Here is a 21,925-nt window from a genome sequence, read left to right as displayed (position 1 = left end):
ATGCGAAATATCTGTTAAGTTTTCTATATCTACGTTATTTACATTCAATTTCAAATTATTTCCGAATATAGTGTAAAAGTAACAAGCGACGCTTTTCATGGAACAGTGTGCCTAGTGGGAGTTTCCAATATTTTCATACGGTTACTATCGCGTTAACGTAAATGCGAATTTGTATAGAATTGAAACAGTTTTGCAGTAGTGTCACTAGATGGCGCTGTTTCAATTCCATAGAAATTTGCGTTTATGTTGACGCGATAGTAACAGTATCAAACTGTTACTAGGCCCTCTGGCGTCCCGTCGATGGCGTTGGTCGATTTATATCGTACTGTACTGATTTGTACGGTACTGTAAACGTACCATTAATTTAGACGAGACTAATGGCGTAATACGAGATACGTTTTGAATTGAAAGCTGCGGGTACTCATAGAAAAATATATTTTGTTATCATTTATTTACACAATCCAAAAATCAAAAAAGACTTAGCATATCGTCTACGAAAACCGTGAAATTATCTATACTTCTATATTATAAAGAGAAAAAGTTTGTGAGGTTGTGTGTTTGTGCTGCAGTAGGTAGTAATCTCTGGAGCGAAAAAACCAATTTAAATTTTTGGAATTTAGCCCTTATGAATCGATTTTTCATATATAGCCCCCGGTATGAAAAAAATATAAACACTAAAATTCGATGAACGAATGACAGCGTTACATTTTTTGTCCGCAACCTATTCTGCGCACCTTTCACCGTGCGCGGCGTTGTTTGAGACGTACATAGTGTATTCTGCGGGGCAACATACACCTATTTAGACAGTCAATCTGAAAGAGCGTCGGAGCTGACACACACTTTTTTTCTTTATATCTACTTTATCAATAGAATTTCACGTTGTTTGTGAGTGTCATAGGTTATATTTTATCTGCGTACTCCCACCGGAACGGAAACTGCGCGGGTGAAACCGTGGGGCTTTAGCCAGTCTTCTACTTAAGTACGCGTCACAAAGAGCTCTACTATCATTACTAAAATATCAAAATATTATTACAACTAATATCTTCAGTTCACGTCTGAATGATTGAGTTATTAAGCCCTGTATTACACGTATTCCCACTGAATAGAAATTAGTGGCATTGGAAGGTAGTTGGAAGTCAACGCCTAGTAAATCTAGGTATTAATTCTGTAAAGGAAAAGCATTTAATCTTCCTCTAGGGGTCCTATGGCGACCATAAATTTTAATAAACAAGGATTCGTCCAACTCTAGCGGTCCATTATAATTAATTGAATTAACTTTGAAAAAGTTGCTACTAATGAAGACTTAATTATGAAAATTGTAATAAAATCTTTTTTGGAGTAATATTATGAACAGTTTTCTTTGAACTTAGGTTTTCTACGCTGAGTGAAAAGCTTTTATTTTTATAGTCACGATATTTTCATTTGAATTTAATAAAGCTGATGTTATGACTCAAAAATATCGTGGAAATCCTCTGAAAATATTCCAATTTTATTGTTTTTTTATTGGTCTCTAAAATAATATTTTCTCTTAAATTAATTTGTCTGTTTGTACAACATAATTATAATACACAAAATAAATACAAACTAACTTCAAACATCTTTTTTAAAATGAAAAATATATAATGATCACTATTACAAAGAAAGTCATTAAATGAATAACTATTTATTTCCTTTAATAAATGACTTTATTCTGTTCGATAAAATAGCATCAATGTTTAAAAATTACATTTGGAATACTGACACTGCGAGACAGTTTTAACGAAGCGCAGAACCGGAGTCTAGCTTACAAGTTTGTACAAGAACTGTGACTTTATTTCGCTATTAAAACAGCAAATACTGATTTCTAAATAAGATTGTAGGCTACATATACTATTATTTATTTATTATATTTACTACTTTCTACTTTATACATAATGAATTTATTTATTTATAATATATAATATTATATATTTTTATTTCATTATATATAATTATTTTAATTTATTTAATACATTCATTCACACTTACATACACACTTACATTACATACATTCATAATTCCACACTCACAAATTATTATGTACACATTTCACTCATTAAATTTAATTCGCGCGCATACTCGAGTGAAACCCATTGTATGTGGCGCGGCGGCCGACTTACGTCACGCGCTCCGCGCTCGGTGCAGTTGACAGTCGAAATCTACCCACTTTTCGTTCTCGGTGCGTTCGATTGTTACGTTTGACGCGCTCATAGTCTTGTCGTATTACCATTGTAAATATTTAAACTATAAAGTAATTAAAGACCTTTTGATACTTTCGCTGTGTTTAAGTATATCTTCATCACTGCCATAATAAATTAGTGCCAACGAGCCTAAACTGGTGACCCTCAAAAAAATCATTCAAAATGAGCAGTGATAGTGATACGGCCGCTACAGTGAACACTCGGCCACGCGCAAAGCCGAAAATGATGTCAAGTGGATCGCAAGACACCGCGCCTGTGAGGCAGATCAAAGCCCCACCATTTTGGACAGAAAAACCCATTATTTGGTTTCGCCAGGTAGAAGCGCAGTTTCGGATGTTCGGCATAACGGATGACGAGATAAAGTTCTACCAAGTGCTCGCTTGTCTCGACAGACAACATGCGTCCGAGGTCGAGGACATCATCACAGGCCCCCCGGATTACGAAAAACTGAAGACGGAGCTTATAAAAAGGTTATCAGTGTCGAAAGAAAACAAAATTAAACAGCTGCTGACGCATGAAACAATGGGTGATCGTAAACCATCACAGTTTCTCCGACACCTGCAACATCTAGCCGGCGCCGACGTCCCTGAAGATTTTTTAAGGACAATCTGGTCCAGCCGCTTGCCTACGGAGATACAACCTATCGTCGCGTCACAGAGAGGCTCACTAGACGCCCTGGCGGAGCTCGCCGACCGCGTCTTTGAAATCGCAGCACCGTGCAGACAGACAGCCGCTGTGACGTCATCGTCGGCGTTCGACGTACTAGTACGACAAGTCGCGGAGCTCACAAAACAGGTCAGCGCACTCGTCGCTCGCGACAGCCAACGTACATCGTCGACTGACCGTGGTCAAGCCCGTGGGAGGAGTCGAAGCCGTTCCCAGTCCAGACGATCAGCCTCAAGCACCCACCGGTTCCCCAACTGCTGGTACCATCACAAGTTTGGTGCTAGCGCAAACAAGTGTGTGCCGCCGTGCAATTTTAAATCCGCGTCGGGAAACGATCGGAGCAATCAGTGATGGCGGCCGTCGATTGCCGGAACTCAGGTCGCTTATTTGTGATGGATCGCGATACGAAGACTAAATATTTAGTAGATACCGGTAGTGACATTTGCGTATACCCCGTTAGTGCAATCCGCGAACGTCGTAACAAAACTTCGTTTTCTCTGTGTGCGGCTAACGGTACAGTTATCGATACCTACGGTTGCATTCAACTTACATTAAATATAGGATTACGCCGTAACTTCCCGTGGCGCTTTGTAATCGCAGACGTCACAAAACCTATCATTGGCGTAGATTTTTTGTCTCACTATAAATTAACAGTAGACATATGCAACCGTAGGCTTATCGATAGCCTTACTAATATTAGTACTATAGGTATGACGTCACCCGAGGTACTTGTAACAAGTGTAAAGGTTTCGACTGGCGGTAGCAGTAGGTATCATAAAATATTGGCTGAATTTCCAGACATCACCCGCCCCGCCGGTAAACCAGGTACACCTAAACACCAAACACAACACCACATCAGAACTACACCAGGTCCTCCAGTCTCTTCCCAACCCAGACGCCTCGCTCCTGACAAGCTAAAAATAGCCAAACAGGAATTCGAAGCCATGCTTGCAAACGGCACCGCGAGACCCTCGGAAAGCCCATGGTCGTCTCCTCTTCATCTGGCTCCAAAAAAGGACAACAGTTGGCGGCCCTGCGGCGACTACCGACGGTTGAACGCCCGAACCATCCCAGACCGATATCCTATCCGCCATATTCACGATTTTTCCCACAAAATCACTGGCTGCCGAGTCTTTAGTACCATCGACCTCGTGAAGGCTTACAACCAGATCCCAGTGGCTGAGGATGACATCCCGAAGGCGGCGATCACATGTCCCTTTGGATTATACGAGTTCCCCTTCATGAGCTTCGGTTTGAGGAATGCCGGTCAGACGTTTCAGCGATTCGTTGACGAACTAACGCGTGGACTTGACTTTGTCTATCCGTACCTTGATGATTTTTTAGTATACTCTAGGACTCCCGAAGAACACGAAATCCACCTACGCGAGCTGTTCTCCCGTATGCAAGACTACGGCGTGCTGGTGAACACAGCAAAATGCGTCTTTGGAGAATCTGAAGTGACATTCCTGGGCTACCATATCTCCGACAAAGGTACCAAACCTTTAGATAGCAAGGTCAAGGCCATCGCGGACATAAACGTCCCTAAAACTGTTAAGGAGCTCAGGCGCTTCCTGGGCATGGTAAATTTCTACAGGAGATTCCTGCCCAATGCTGCCCAGACTCAAGCCCCCCTTAACGCCCTTCTCATGGGTTCTGTGAAGGCCTCAACCCCCATTTACTTAACTGGTGATGCTCTGAAGGCGTTTTCTGATACTAAGGAGAGCCTCTCCAATGCTACCCTTCTGGCGCACCCTGACTGCGGAGCCAAGCTAGCATTGGTTACAGACGCCTCGGATATTGCCATAGGTGCTGTTCTTCAACAGTTGCAGGACGACGCATGGCAGCCATTAGCCTTCTTCTCGCGCAAACTGAGTCCCGCTCAGCAGAAGTACTCGCCTTACGACCGCGAACTTCTCGCGATTTACGAGGCCATAAAGTACTTCCGCCACATGGTCGAAGCGAGACACTTCACTATCTTCACGGATCACAGACCGATCAGTTTCGCGTTTCACGAAAGAAAACAGAACTGTTCGCCGAGACAATTCCGACATTTAGACTTCATCTCTCAATTCACGACCGATATTCAACACATCGCGGGCAAAGATAACGTCGTCGCCGACACGCTTTCCCGTGTACATGAATTAGAGATGCCGGTTGATCTAGAAGTGCTCGCCAAGTCCCAGACCACCGATCCAGAGCTCATTCAGTGCCTGAACGGCGAAACATCCCTCCGATTGACAAAGAGGACAATACCTGGCAGTCGTACTGAAATGTACTGCGACGTTAGTACCCCGTCTGCCAGACCTTTTGTCCCCGAGAGTTGTCGTAGGCAAATTTTTAATAGCCTCCACTCTCTTAGCCATCCTGGTCCCAACGCTACAGCTAAGCTCGTTGCACAGCGCTTTGTGTGGCCTCTCATGCGCAAAAACTGCCGCGACTGGTCTAAGGCATGTTTGGCTTGCCAGCGCACGAAGGTAAGCCGACACGTGTCGTCACCTATAGGTACGCTTGCTTTACCTTCAGCGCGGTTCAAATACGCCCATTTAGACCTTGTCGGGCCAATGCAGTACTCAAACGGTTATCGGTATTGTTTGACAGCCGTCGATCGCTTCACGCGATGGCCAGAAGCTGTCCCTATCGCCGATATAACCGCTGAGTCAGTGGCCAAAGCTTTCATTTCTTGTTGGGTATCGCGTTACGGTGTTCCTACTGATATAATTACAGATCGAGGAGCACAATTCCAATCGGCGCTTTTCCAGCAGTTGGCCAAATCCATTGGTTTTGAACACCGCAGGACAACTTCTTACCACCCACAGTGCAACGGCTTAGTTGAGCGCTTTCACAGGCAGCTTAAGGCAGCGATAACTTGCCATGCCGACTCAAATTGGACCGAATCACTGCCCCTTGTACTTCTTGGCATAAGAACAGCTATGAAGGAAGATCTCAAAGCCTCTTCAGCCGAATTGGTGTACGGTGAACCGCTCAGGCTGCCCGGTGAATTTTTTGACCGCGCAAACCCTGGCTACACCACCGACATCACTGACTTCTCAGCTCGAATGAGATCCTTTGCCGAGAAACTTCGACCGGTCCCAACTCAGCACCATTCCAAATCCCGCAAAACCTTCGTTTTCAAACAGCTCGACACGTGTAGTCACGTTTTTCTTAGGGATGACGCTGCACGTGGGTCCCTACAAGCAGCTTACACAGGTCCTTACGAAATTTTGCAGAGAGGTGCTAAGACCTTCAAAATTAACGTCAAGGGAAAAAGCGTCACAGTATCCATAGACCGACTGAAACCAGCGTTTATACTGTCTGACGACACATCCCAGCCATACTCCCTGGATATTCCACCATCCAAGCCTCCAGACCCACCATCTAAACCTTCAGACCCTCCATCCACCCAGCAACAAGCTGGAGAAACTCCACGTTTCTCACGGTCAGGGAGACGAGTACGGTTCCCGGATTTCTATCGTCCGTAGACACGGCCTCTGGAGGGGAGTGATTGTAGGCTACATATACTATTATTTATTTATTATATTTACTACTTTCTACTTTATACATAATGAATTTATTTATTTATAATATATAATATTATATATTTTTATTTCATTATATATAATTATTTTAATTTATTTAATACATTCATTCACACTTACATACACACTTACATTACATACATTCATAATTCCACACTCACAAATTATTATGTACACATTTCACTCATTAAATTTAATTCGCGCGCATACTCGAGTGAAACCCATTGTATGTGGCGCGGCGGCCGACTTACGTCACGCGCTCCGCGCTCGGTGCAGTTGACAGTCGAAATCTACCCACTTTTCGTTCTCGGTGCGTTCGATTGTTACGTTTGACGCGCTCATAGTCTTGTCGTATTACCATTGTAAATATTTAAACTATAAAGTAATTAAAGACCTTTTGATACTTTCGCTGTGTTTAAGTATATCTTCATCACTGCCATAATAAATTAGTGCCAACGAGCCTAAAACATAACCTTGGGAAACTGAACCCGTAAATATAATACCTATGTAATAAAACGATCATGCAGGCCGGTAAGTACGAGTAAGCCCTTAGAAGAAATGAACGCTGATCAAACGTGTCTTGCAATACATTTATAGTATCGCGCGCTCTTTTAATGCCACGAATTATCAAGTGTGAATATGGTGCAAGAAACATTTCATGATTTGGCGAATAACTTGCGTTAGTGGATAATTACGAATATAGTTATCCAATGAATTACAGATAATATTCTGCGTTAGGCCAAAAATAAGACGTTTTTTAGTTAATTATAACATCATGTAAAGATAAACCTGCTTTACAAACCTTTGAGAAATAATAAAATTTCACGGATCCAAAGTGCTTTTATTCTAATTTACTTAAAATTATTTTTTTATCCAGCAATTTCTTTTATAAATACATGGTGTCCCGATTTTATCTATTTAAATATTTTGGAAAACACGCACAATCATTCAATTTATAAAAGAAATAAATATTTTTATTCCACATTATTTCCATAAACATGGTCTCCCGAATCAACCTTTTCCGACTAAATTACAGCTCTATTTCGTAACAAATACCGAGACGGACCGGTACAATTAAGCCGCTAAACACTGCGGTGGAAAAATAGCACACGTGCAAATAAATCGCACACGATTCTAACACTTTCACCCACGTAATAGAGTTAGAATTCCAATGGAGGTGTTTCATAGTGGTGAAATGCGAAAAGTTTTGTGTAATGGCTGATATAGGGAATCTAAATTGGAAGTGCTGGTATTTTCTTGTATAAAGGAATATGCACGCTTCGTACGTTATGACTGTTTTTTAGCTGAAAGGCTTTAGGTGACCCGCTTTACGAACCGATATCAAAAAAGGAAGTTTTGTATTTCAATATTTGTAAGGGTGACACTCAAAAACTACTAATTATTATAGAATCTTGGTTATTGACATAATATTTTAAAGGGAAGATTTTTATAATTATTCTGATTGGTGGATTGTTTAATTAAATAGTAATAATACTCATACATAACTATTTAAGCGCAGAAAAATCTCTGTATGGGTAATTTTAAGTAAGTAAGACTGCGCACTTAAAACTGAAGGTCAGCCCGCAAAAAGTTCCTTTTATATCTACAGACCTTTAGCGTGTCAGACACTTGCCGTGACAGACAAAATAATATTCTTCTATACAGTGTTTATTACTGTCTATCTACAGTCTGCCAATGTCTGCACGGCCGCGTTACGATAGATATAAATACGTCAATAAACACTATATAGAAGAATATTATTTTGTCTGCCACGGCACGTGTCTGGCACGCTAAATGTCTGTAGATATAAACGAACCTTAATGTGTGATAGTTTTTGTAGCGTTGTGTAAAAGCTTTTCATTTATCTATAGAAAATACTTACTATTTTCTTATTTACACATATGTCTGCATACTTCTTAGGTACGTATGTAGCGTAGCCAGTACGTAGATTGGGTAAAAAGCTAAGGTAATTGTGGTAGAAGGCCGTGATAAATTCTCCACTCAGTCGTGAATAAACCAGCGGCTAGAGCCGGCATTAGCCGCCAGCCGCCGGCTAATGTATGCGAGCGGCTATTCCCGTGTTTTATGATTTTACGTGGAAACCCGCCTGGAAGAGTTCTTGGTTTGCCTTATAAATATACTTAATTTTAAATATATGAGGTTGTTAGCTTTACAATTATGGTTAAATTTTATGGTAAGATTAACTTTAAAAAAATCATTTGTTATTTATTTCAAGAAGATGGTAGGTATATTTTACGGTTTAATAAGAACTGCCTCGCTGGTTCTATTTGTTGAGTCTAGAAGTAGAGTATGATATATTATAATCTAAAAAATATCAGTAAAAATCCTCAGGCCAGAGTTAAGGTGGTGTCATGCCTTCTCTCTCGGAGAACACTTTAGTTCGGCAGTCCCTGTCATCATTATTTTTTTTTATTCTTTACAAGTTACTCCTTGACTAGAATCTCACCTGGTGGTAAGTGATGATGGAGTTTAAGATGGAAGCGGGCTAACTTGTTAGGAGGAGGATGAAAATTCACACACCTTTTGGTTTCCACACGACATCGTACCGCAACACTAAATCGCTTGGCGGTACGTCTTTGCCAGTAGGGTGGTAACCAGCCACGGCCGAAGCCTCCCATCAGAAAAAATAAAAATCTAATAGTGTTCGTTCTAACTATTGGCCATAATAGAAGGCTCAAAGTCACTCAGGTGATGAGGCGTGTTATGCTTGGAGTTTCTCTGCATGATCGAATCAGAAATGAAGAGATCCGCAATCAAACCAAAGTCACTCACATAGCTCAGCGAGTCGCGAAGCTGAATTGGCAATGGATAGGCCATGTAATTTGCAGCGCCGATGGACGTTGGGGTCCCAAAGTACTGGAATGACCCCCCCCTTGGTGGACCGAGGACATCAAGCAGGGAAACACCGTGAAATTAAATTTTTCACAAATCCCGTGGGAACCATGGATTTTTCAGGGATAAAAAGTAGTAGTAGTTAGTAGCCGCAGCGTAAAAGAGGAACAAACATACTTACACACAAACTTTCGCCTTTAGTGTGATGTGATTAGTGTGAAGTGTGATAGTGGGCAACTTGAATAACTTGATAATGAAGGTGATAATGATTTTTTCTTCAAGATTCGATAATTTCGAATTTCAGCCGTACATACAGCAGGCAAGTATCTCTATTAAATATATGTTACAAAATGTGCAAGTATTTTGCGATATACGCGACATGACGCATGGCCGCAGGGCAGAGTTTGAGCCGATAAAAATAATTAGTTTAAAATTAATTTGGAGCAATTTCTCACGAACAAATAAAATTTTAACTTTCAATTATGAGAACGTTGATACTTATGTGCCTCAACCAAAATGCTTGCAAAGAAGTAACACCGATAGAAGTCTAACTTTTCACTAATAACAAGGTGTATCTTTGCTTTAAGCGAAAATTTGGATGCTATTAAAACTAATTAAAATCACAAACTCGCGATATAAACGTAAGTCAACAAGTAAACATCTTACAAGTCAGTAGACCTGCTTTAGTAGCAAGTATTTGTATACTAATTTAAAAAAATCTATAGAACATAATCGTATATAGAAAACTAATATTGCCCAATACCCGTGGCTTTTCCCGTGTATATTCTGTCTATGCCTCAGGAACATTACTTGAAAGACGGGTTGGAAAAATGAACAAACAAATTCACTATATATGTTTAGAATTTGTATGTTAAATAATGCAGTATTTAACATACTAATTCTATTAGAATTAGAAAACTAGCAAAACCGTGTTTTACTCACTGTTTCCATGGAAATACAGGGGTGAGATATAAACCTATGCAACTTACTAACAATGTAACTTTCCATTGGTGAAAAAAATGTTCAAACCGGTCCAGTACTTTCAGGGCCTAATCAATGCAAACAAACAAACAATCAAACTTTTCATCTTTATATTATTAATATGTTAGTTAATGTATTATCAGAAAATTAACTTTGTAGGTATACCACTGATATCGTATCATTTTTCAGTCGCTCGCGGTATAACAAAGTTCCAGCAGCTAATGTATAAATCACAGAGCACAAAGACATTAAAATCCGAAATTGCTAGATACCAATTGCAATACAAATCAAAGTGGTCCCGAAACGAATCCGTAATGGAGGCTGGATTTACGAGTGATTTATCTTTCGCCGACTGATGTACTGCATCCACTGCTTGTTTTAGCTCTCTGTTAGACCGGGTTTCGGTAGTAGGGCTTTTGTGATAGAGCTCGTCAGGGAAAGTACTACTGGGATGCTTATTTTTGTAGCCAACAGTATTCGTGGTTATGGGTACAGGGAGACATTTTCTTGATACTTAGGTACTACACCTAACCGGTCAAAGTTCAATTTCATAGTATTTATGAAATTTATAAAGAAGGATTCCTGAATATGCTTTGCTTTCTCTACACAACACGGAAAAAATATATATTTTAAATTGTTGCAATATTATTTTAGATATTTTTTATATATATTTAAATAATAATAATAGTTATATAGTGTAACAGTATTATTTTAAATAATCTTTCAAAACAGAGCATTTGCGGAGTTTTTTTCTAACTCAGTGCAGATTTTACTATTTTCTTTCCGAACTGGTGACTGGTAAATATAACTTTATTTCACCTTTTTTTTTTTAACGTGGGGAAATCCTCATGGATACCTACTCGCCACGGAGAGGCAATAAGGTTATGTCGGACTTCAACTGACTAAAACCCCACGGTGTTCCGACTCGCCGCCTGATGACTGAGCCACGGGAACATTTCAAAACTACCGCAACCCAGCCAGCTATTTCATTAGAGCCTCAAATAATTCATTTAATTATTTTTCTTCTAAAGTTCAGATCTATTTGTTGCATCAAATATCAGTATAACAGCCTATTTTCGGATTCAAACCCCAACCCCACTTGATTCGATCAACTAACCACAGACCACAGCCCTCACTTTAAAGCAAAGCATCAGCGAATGCCAAAACATTCGTATCCAGCGACAAACACGGCGGGCTGTATCGTATATCGCGCACCGAATCGCTGCACCAGTAATACCAATGCTACGTTTAGCCCATTTAGCCCATTTAGCCGATTCAGCCCAGCAGCCGGCTAGCGGGACCATTTACTAGCCTAATTGTGCCGTCCGTTTGTGTGCTGAGAGATATCGAACACTCAATCCTCGTGCAGATTTTAGATGTAGGTGCATTTTAGTGGACTGTATTTTGTTTTGTTTGGTCCGTGTTTGCCCTATTTGCTCACTTTAATGTAGAGTAGAGAGCTGTGTGAACAATGAATACTTAATTACCTGCACACAGTTTAATACCTATGCTTAAGGTTGATGGGCGCAGGGGAGGGCATTGTAAGACATGTTCTGTAGAGAGATTATAGGGATCTGTTTCATATAATAATAAAATTAATTTACACATAATTATTTATTTATTTTCTTGTAATCGTAGTATAACATTTAAAGTGTAAAAACTCTTTTAAACTAGTTAAAAAAAAAGGAAAACTGTACTTCAATGTAATTCAGTATTGTAAGGAAAAACGAACCACCTTTTTACAATATAGAGACGCTGAATAAGAGATATTTAAATTCATCGAAATAAGATCTGCAATTTTCAGAAAATCGTGGATACACAAACGCACATGCATACACGTAATTTTTTTAATTGGTTGAAAAAAATTAAAAGACGTTAAAACATGAATTAAACCAAACAATTTCCGGGTCATATCCTTTAAGCTGCCATCTTAATAGTTATAGTTAAATTGCAATTATAGTTTGCAGTCACAATTGCGGGTCAAAATGACCCCATCGCAACTAAACTAGACTAATTAGAGAGGAACACGGTTAAAACTAAATTTCAACTTTGGCGGCCAAGGAAATGGCGACGTCCTGCACACTTGGGTTACATTACAGTGATTAAGGTTATATGTGATCACGTATAATTGTAATTATGTTACACAGTTTACTCTAAACTTTACATTAAAAAATGAATAAAAAAAACGAGAGAATGCGATAGCCAGACAAACCACATTTTATGAAAGACTAGCAGACGCTGCGCGGTTTCACCCCCGTGGTTCCCGTTCCCGTCCCGGAATACGGTATAAAGTATAGCCTATAGCACTCGCGGATAGCTTCCCAACAGTAAAATAATTTTTCAAATCGGTTTAGTAGTTTCAGAGCCTATTCCCATGCAAACAAATAAATTAATAAACATACAATTAAGTCTTTCCTTTTTATAACATTAGTATAGAAGTATAGATAAAAGTTTGTCAGCCCATACGGCTGTCCTAAGTGAGTAAAATTCTCTCTTATACAAAATTAGTTTCTATTGTGAAAACTAAGAATTACGGTCTAAAGATCATAGATTAGCCTTATCAAGTTTACCAATAGACTTATTAAATCGCTTGCCTATCTCTAGTGAAAAGGCGGCTTTACAAAGGCCTTACCTTTGTAGGCAAAGGAATGCAAATGAAGAGCTGTTACGTCATCATAACAAGCTAAAGAGGACTTAAGCGAACCTCTTATCCTCATAACTCCGACAACTCAAGTTATATCAATTTAAATTCCTAGCAGTTTTAGTGTCTGGTACAAGGCATAAGCTTTTTTATGTTCAAAATGCTACAGTCTTGTCCATGATGCAAGTCTCTTCTTACCTAATTATTTTGTGTTTTGTTTTGTGTGTTGAAAAATGTTTAGAGCCTAATAGCTCCATGGTAATAAGGTCGGACTCACACTGAGAGGTTCAAACACCCCCACCCCCACCCCCCATTTATGATACTGGAATATTATCGGACCTAATCCTAACACAGCCGTTCCGACTAATTGGAAGGCAACGGTAATACCTATTGGTCAAAAAAGACATGGCAAATATTTTAACTACAAACCTTCTATGAACAAATGAGGAGCTGCTCACTGGTCACTGGAACGATAGGAACATCTAAATAAATAAATCTATGTAAGAAAATCCACTTGATGATTTCTTTAGCAATGTAGTGATGAATAAAACAAGACAATACTTGGAACTGTACTCACATGCAAAAAATTAAACCCTAACTCAGTACTGGAACCTAGCGTTTTCACACATTCAATAACGCTTCCACTAAAACAACAAATAAACTTAGTATGTGTAAAACAATTTAGATTTCATATTTTGAATATAAATGATGTGTATTATAATGTACATATAGTGTAGTCGGATTTGCACACGAAGATTGTAACGCGATAACAGCGCCGCATCGAGTTTCTAGTATAATATACCAAACAATACAGTTCAAATCACAAATTCATCGCTCCCGCTCCCGCTACCTCTTCTGTTCTAGACCGCACGTTATACGTGACCATTCGATAGTCACGTAGTGACATTATCAGTGAGTTAGTTAATCAAGTTACTGGTGTAGCGGACAAATACTGCTTGCAGTTACTGTCGCTAGCTCGCTGCTTACTGCAGTTTATAATTAACAGTAATTACTGTTAACCAGCATTACTTACTCCGGAATAACGAATGGAAACTTATGTAAGTTCCGCTTATTATGTAAGTTAAACTTATTATTTTATTGAAATGAATGTAGATTATTACATTATGCTAATAATCTTTATTAGTGTAGGTATGTTATAGTCTGAGAGTCACGTTTTAATAATTAACTAGGGATGATAATTATGCATAACGCTACAGTGCATTCCAGAAGCGTTAGCTTAGTTATAATCCTGTCTAATTTCCTCAATAGTTGCACGGTTGAAGAGCTAGATTTAACTACGAGGCCTTAGGTTCATATCCATGCCTATTAAACGAATATCGTACCTACTGTTAGGTGTAAATAACAGAGATAAAACGGTTAAGCTAGAGTTTATTATGCCTCAGTAGTATGATGACATATTAGGTTATTATGTCTGTTTATAAAAAAATGACAATGACGGCCAATCTAACTTAGATGCTTGCTTACTGCTCAAAAATAAAGTGCACAAGTGTAATACACAGGAGCAGGAGAAATCTTAGTCTATAGAATCGGTATGCTGACATGGTTGAATCAGTGGTACGTGCACAAGGTTATAAACTAGGGTAGGCACTATAAGTATGAATTATACAAAATAGAAAATATGTTAGTCAATACAGGTTTGCAATAGTTCATAGGGTAGGCAGTAGATTTTTGCATCTAAGAAGTGCACGCCACTAGATTGGAGTTTTGGAGCACAAAACCAAAACCACAAAAGATTTACATACTCTCCAGGGCAAGGATGCGTACTAAGACCACCGACCATGGTGCTATTAAGATTTGCTTGAAAAAAAAAACAAAATAACTTCTAATATTTAACCTGAGACTCGTACCCTGAACCTTATGATCTTTTGTCGAACAAGCTAACCACAGAACAAAGTAAATACAAACAGAATAGTTTTTTTTATTAAAATGCTAATTATTCTAATAATTTTTAGGGTTCTTTATCCAAAGAGTAAAACGGGACACTATTATTATGAGTCCGCAGACCGTCCATCCGATCATCACTAGGTTGTATCTCATGAACCGTGATAATAAGACTGTCGAAACTTTCACAGATGATGTATTTATTTTGCCGCTATTACAACGAATACTAAAAATAAAATAAAATATACAGAACCCATCGTGCAACATTCCGAAACGCACTTGGCTGGTTTTATATTAAGATGCTCATATTTTCTTAATAAATATAAGATACCCATTACGTATTTTATTATAAAAACAAAAGGTTCATATTCCTTGAATAATCATGAAACAAAATTACCAAGTTCTAAGAAAAAAATAATGTAATAAATGCTGACGAACAGAAGATGTTGAAAAAAATAAATTTTGCGGAGATTTCTGTACCTACGCGTATAGTAACAGTCAATTAAATAGAACACTTCGGTAGTTACAAGATAATTTGTAATTTGAAACACTACATAAATTATTATAATTTTTTGGAAAATTTGTTATATATATATTTTTTATTCTAATCTCTGGCAATCAATCATTCATCAATCATTAGTACAGTTTATCTATCCGTTTAACTGAATTTGTGTGTATTAGGGTTCAACCCACTGTTTGTGATTAACTGTCTGTTGTCTGTATAATAACGAATTGTTGAGTTACTATTAAATTATATTACGTATTGCTTCATAATCATCAGCCGATTTTTGATAGCTACATGGTGCATGTAGAGAACTCAGACATACTTTAGGCTTTGTAATAATTTGTAATTGTAAAACTAACGAACTTTCTGAGACATGGGTTACACAACGACCAATTTCTGGGCTGTTCAGAATTTCTTGGAAATCAAAAACACTCATCTCTGACTCAGATCCAAAACAAGATAGTTTCAGATCCGCGAGGACACTGGCTAATAACTAGACCAACGAGTATCGCTTATTGCTTTGAGCAAATCTCTGGCTCCACCTTTTATATGACACGACCTACATACACCTACTCATAATTATTGTAGTTTCGAAATAATAAAAGAAAGGTAAATGTTTATAAAACGCGAGTTGTCAGTAATTTACTATAAGTTCCGTATAACATTGTCGTCCTCTACTATTACTTGGAGCATGATTATGAAACATAAATGACTGAAATGAATGAAATAACTTTGATAAATAAATGTTCCATTCTTAGCCTTTGACCTCAGTCTGACTTACCCAAAATTCTAGTTCTAGTAGCAAGGCGCCTTCAACCTGTTTCGATAATTTCAATAATTATTATTGTACTCAAAAATTAACCTATTTACACAAAACCTCAAAAAGTGATGATGATGATGATGTACCTAAAGCTGTCCCATAAATAACTTTGCCTATTGGTGATAACCGCAAGAAAATCCGTAGAGCACTTTCAAGTTTATCGCGAACGGAAAGATACAGACGACGGAGGTCTTTGACATTTTATTGTATAAAAACATAAATTACAAACAACCAAAATACTTGAAATAATACACTGTACAGCATCATAGTCATCTGATTAATTTAGAAACAAATTAAAAAACTTTTAATTAAAAATAACAAACGCTGGATTAAGGATGGCAAACCCGTCACGTATCTGTTATCCATATTAATATAATTAAGAGTTTGTTTGTTTGTACGCACGAACTGCTATCAAATCCACCAAACTCAACTTCGAGGCGTCTGTCAGTTTCATTATTAATTTTCTGGTCAACCGGAAGTCGCATTGAAATTTTCCACAACAGACTCCTAGTTTATAATTGAAGTGTGCTCGGTTCGGACTGCGACATGAATATTTTAGTGCGCGGCGGAGATCTTGGGGCGGGCGGATACGGAATGATACATATCATATTTTTGTGTATAATTTTCTCTGAGTTTAGGTAGTAGTTGCTTTGTGTAACTTGACTGTGTTTCCTACCCGACAATTGGAACACATTTTAGGAAATAGTATAACTCTTATAGGGTTCTTCTAGAGTCAATGCCAAGTACCTCGTTGGTTAAGTGGCAGCTTATGTGACTTCGGATCACAGGGTTTGAGACTGGGACTTCAGATTACTATTTGTAGGTCCCGAGTTTGAGTCCTTGATCGGGCAACAAGATATTGCGCTTTTTTTCAATGAAATTTCTCTTGTTTTTCTCAGTTTGGAGTTGGGAAGTCGGTCGTCGGCCCCGGACTTTATTTAGCATCTGATAGTGATCATTTGGGAATTTAAAATTATCACCCTAAGCCCGCCAATCTGCATCGGACCTTCGGGGTTGTTCCATAAATCCTCTCCTATAAAGGGAGAGGCCTGAGGGACTCCCGTTAAAATAAGCTAATAATAAGACAAACGCACAAGTGCTCGAAAGCGTGATTACCGATTACCGGTCCGAAAGGCATACACTGGGATGTTTATTTGTCCAGTACAGGCGTCAGAATTTATAAGGGTTCATTTACACGAGCGGCAACTCTACCGACAACCGCAGTCGACTGCAGTCGACGACGTCTCGGCGGCAGGCGAAGGCGTCGCCGACTGCATTCGACTCTCGGCGGCGGTGGACGGTCGGTAGCAGCTTCCGCTCGTGTAAATTAACACTTAGATAGGGCATTTGAAGATAAGTACTATGCCGCTACTGTCTAACGGTCACTATAACATGTTCGTCTTAATGACCGATAAACTTCTTAACATGCTATCTGATGTGAGGACGAGTTACAACATGTGGGTTTTCATCCTGCTCCTAACATGTTAGTGCGCTTCCATTTTAGATAACATCGTCACTTACCATCAGGCGAGATTTTAACTTATAAAGAATAAAATAAAATCACCAATATCTGGGCTGCCACTGATAATTTTTGGGAGCAAAAAAGCCAAATATTTATATTAATACCTGATCCAAGATTTGACCCCACGACTTCATGTTCCGTAATATAGGTTTACCATTAAACCAAACAGAGAATTTTTATATCTACGAGGATAAATCTAGTTAGAGAAACGCGGTAATGCGCCGGTGCTAGACGAAGCCAGTCTCGTATATTTTATTTACATCCATTATCGCTGGCTCGGTATTAATGCATTTGACTGAGCTCTACTGAAGTATACGGCGCAAGGTATGAGCGTTTGGAGGGGCGATTAGCGGAGAGGTAAGCGGAGCGATAAATTGTAGTATCTTGGCTAGTCACCATTGTACTAAAATGCGTGCAAGCGATTTCAGTATGATGTGGAATTTATCGGCTTTCTATAGGTTCAGTAAAATGTTAGATAGTAATTTTACAGCAGGCTAATCACGCAAGTGATCCTATAAGCATTCCGTTTCTGTAGAGTACGGAACCGTAAAAATCACTTTTTGCGGAAATTTTGTAGGCACGTAACACATCTAGTGGTATAAAATCTTTGCAACTAGTAGTAAAATCATACAATTATAAAGACGAAAGTTCTAAGTGTGTGTGTTTGCTACTCAACCAATTTGGTTTGCATTTAAAACAACCAAGGATATTCCCTGGATAGATATGGATATATATGATACTTTTTAAACTTTTTTTTTACTTAAACCGTGATGGCCCAGTGGATATGACCTCTGCTCCCGATTCCGAAATGTGTGGGATCGAATCCGGTCCGGGGCATGCACCTCAAACTTTTCAGTTGTGTGCATTTTAAGAAATTCAATATTACGTGTCTCAAAACGGTGAGGGAAAAACATCGTGAGGAGAATTTTCTTAATTGTCTGCGTGTGTGAAGCCAATCTGCATTGGGCCAGCGTGGTGGACTATTGGCCTAACCCCCCTTCTCATTCTGAGAGAAGACCCGAACTCAACAGTGAGCCGAATATGGATTGATAATGATGATGATACTTTTTATCCCGAAAAAATTTATGGTTCTTGCAAGATTTGCAAAGAATCTTTCGCGTACAGAGACGCGGGCGTTCACTAGTAGTACTATATAGTTTTTATCCCCAACCCCCACTACCACTCGTTAATAACCCAACCCCGTAGCATCAATTTCTTGTTAGCCCCACGTCGCCCCGCTATTCTGAGTCTGCTGGCTGTGGCCTACATTCCATTACAGATTTGTCGCCGTTGGAATTCGTTATTAGTTCGTTATATAATGTTATCTACTAACACGTTATGAACATGAGGTCCTAGGTTTGAGTCCAGAGTCGGACTATAAAATAATAGACTTTTCAGTAAACACTCTCGGAGTTAAGAAGTTGTTAGGTGTTACAATATCGTGCCTCGGAGAGCAGGTCAACTCGTCGGTCAATCAATCCATCAATCAATATATTTATTTGCAGACACATAAACGTACGTACGGTTCCGGTTATTATCATTAAAGTCTAATAGTAATCGTTATATAGTCAAATGCTATCATCAAATACTGACAACGGGGCAGCGTGGTGGGTGTTAGTTCTATATCCCTTTTCCTACAATAAGAAAGGCTTTATCCTAAAGTGAACTGTTAAAGACTGATACTGATGAACAGTCTGTCAATTTCATCATGCTACACTAACTAAATAAACATTTATACATGTTTATTCGCTGATTTCATGTAATTATCAGTAGACTAACTGACGCCGCATGGTTTCATCCGCGTGGTTTCTGTTCCCGTAAGAGATAATATATAGCCTTGGCTTATAGCCTTCCTCAATAAATGGGCTATCTAACACTGGAAGAATTTTTCAAATCGGACCAGTAGTTTCTGAGATTAGCGCGTTTAAACAAACAAACTCTTCAGCGTCATAATATTAGTACAGATTAAACATTTATACTGTTATATACTATGTCTTATTTGGTGATAATTTTGTTTAGTACGTATTTTTAACGTATTAAAAATACGTATTTTAGTACGATTTCTGTTCTAAGCCATTCAAACGCCACTCAACTTTCAATCACGGTATTTATCGACGTCGAGTTAATTTCTAATCGCAATCGTGCTACAGACACGCCATTCGATTCTCTTTCCTACAGAGATTTAACATTCATATAGAAGGAATAAAAAAAATACAAAAAACAATACGGAGAAGGTAAATACGAGTAAGTTGTTTCTTGCAAATGAAAGATTAAATATGAAACAACTAAAAACAAAACAAAGTTATCGCTAAAAGCAATTTCCTCCTGACAATCCACAGTGAAAGAATTATTATGCCAAGGAAACCGGATAATGCCGTTATATAACCAGTAATAATAAAAAGCTTCATGTGATGGCGTACATATACAACTATTATGATTATTATAATATTTCGTTTGTTGTATGTCTTATTAATTGTATAATAAAAGTGTCAATTTCTACAAATGGGTATTGAGATCATTGTAGAGTCTAAAAATTATCATCAGCCTACTCGTAAGCTGGTAACACATTGGAACATCGTGGTGGATTTTAACTCCGATATTGCTTTTGTCCTATCTATCACTAAAATATCTCTCAAATCTCTATGCTGATTTCAAATTCTATTAGTTTTACAACGAACATCGGCTCAGCATAAAATTACTGCGGTTACACTAGTTCGTATTTCTTTGCGCTAAGATTTATTTTCGTTTGGCTTGTTCACAAGTCTTGCTGCTGACATTTACGGTAACCAGCACATATTTGGAACTGCTAAGTTACACAGACTATCCTATGTCCATAGTTTGTATTGATACATGCTGAGTAGGGATATAAAACCTTGTATTTTTGTATGAGATGCCACAAGTATTTTTAGCTGCCTGTGCTTAAAGTATGCTAATGGAAGGAATTAATTTCCATTTTTAAGCAACAAGGCGAGGTCTTTTATTGTTTGGTCAGGCGAAAAGATTTTACGTATGCATAAAATGAATTTCTATAAATTACCAGAATGCTTTGCAATGTGATATTTTTAAATGCAATGGGGAATGCCAAGACAAACGTTCCTGAGATAATTAAGAACATTTGAGGATTTGTGAGAAGGGAATAAGACATGTGCAAGGTTTGTAGCAGCCACTGGCAAACACCCACTAAGTTGCTCATCACACATAAATAGTTTTACACTTGTGGGCATCGAACCCACGACAGTGGATGCAGAAAGCAGGGTCACACTACCAACTGTCCCACTCCGACGTAAGAAATAGTCCATTACGACTATGTATTGTAAACAAGCGGACACCCGCAACTTCGTCCGCGTGAAATTTAGTTTTTAATCCCTCGGGAACTATGGACTTTTCCGGGATTAAAAGTAGTCTATGTGTTAATTCAGAGTAATATCTATTTCTATTCCAAATTTCAGATTCAGACAAATCGGTTCAGTAGTAGCGGCGTTAAAGAGTAACAAACATCCAAACATCCATACAAACTTGCGCGTTTATAATATTAAGTAGGATAAGTAAGACTAGCGGACGCCCGCGATTTCATCCTCGTAAAATTTAGTTTTTCACATATTCCTCGGGAACCATGACATCCGACATCCATACAAACCTTCGCGTTTACAATATTAGTAGGATATAGTTTATGTAGATAATGTTATAAAGCCATAATTCGCTGCCAGTCCCAAGTATGGCTTAATGAGGGTTAAAAAGATAAACCGTACCGCATACATAGTTAACCAAGCAAAATTCCGCTCCACACAGTTACAAGCGCTCTGTACAACAAGTTTATAAGTAGCCCTATCGAGCTGCCCACAACATCAAATATTCAAGATCACCTGACCTGAAATTATGGGCTTGCATACAATGTACATACGAGTATCTATAGCATACTAGTGTATGTTGAACTGAATTAACTTTGCGGTTGTTGTTGCGTTTAACTAGGATTTGGGTTTGATCGCCAGTTATGGAGATATATTACAAGTTGATTGAGTTTATTTAATTTTAATATTACATTTCAAAGCAGATTATTTTGTATATATCGGGGATCCACTATATTCCACTTCTGATATCGGCGGAGCATACTAAATACTACTTCTGATAACGGAGAAGCGGATCTCAGACTTGCAACTAATGTCAGTTGGATTAAGGGGCCCCTTTACGATTAGTCAATGCTCTCCATCTCCGCTTGCGTTGGCTCCCAATTAATTAATTAACAAACTATCACTATTTCACTATACTTTACAAACGGATCT

General features: G+C 38.5%; 1 protein-coding gene across 1 annotated transcript in view; it reads right to left on the bottom strand.

Moving 5' to 3' along the window:
* Positions 1-21,925, bottom strand: part of LOC112046705 (uncharacterized) — a 413,809-nt gene that overhangs the window by 150,453 nt on the left and 241,431 nt on the right. The gene's annotated exons all lie outside the window — the stretch shown is intronic.

This window comes from Bicyclus anynana, chromosome 18, assembly GCF_947172395.1.
Source record: "Bicyclus anynana chromosome 18, ilBicAnyn1.1, whole genome shotgun sequence".
Taxonomy (NCBI): Eukaryota; Metazoa; Arthropoda; class Insecta; order Lepidoptera; family Nymphalidae; genus Bicyclus; species Bicyclus anynana.
This window is presented reverse-complemented; position numbering and strand designations above follow the sequence as displayed.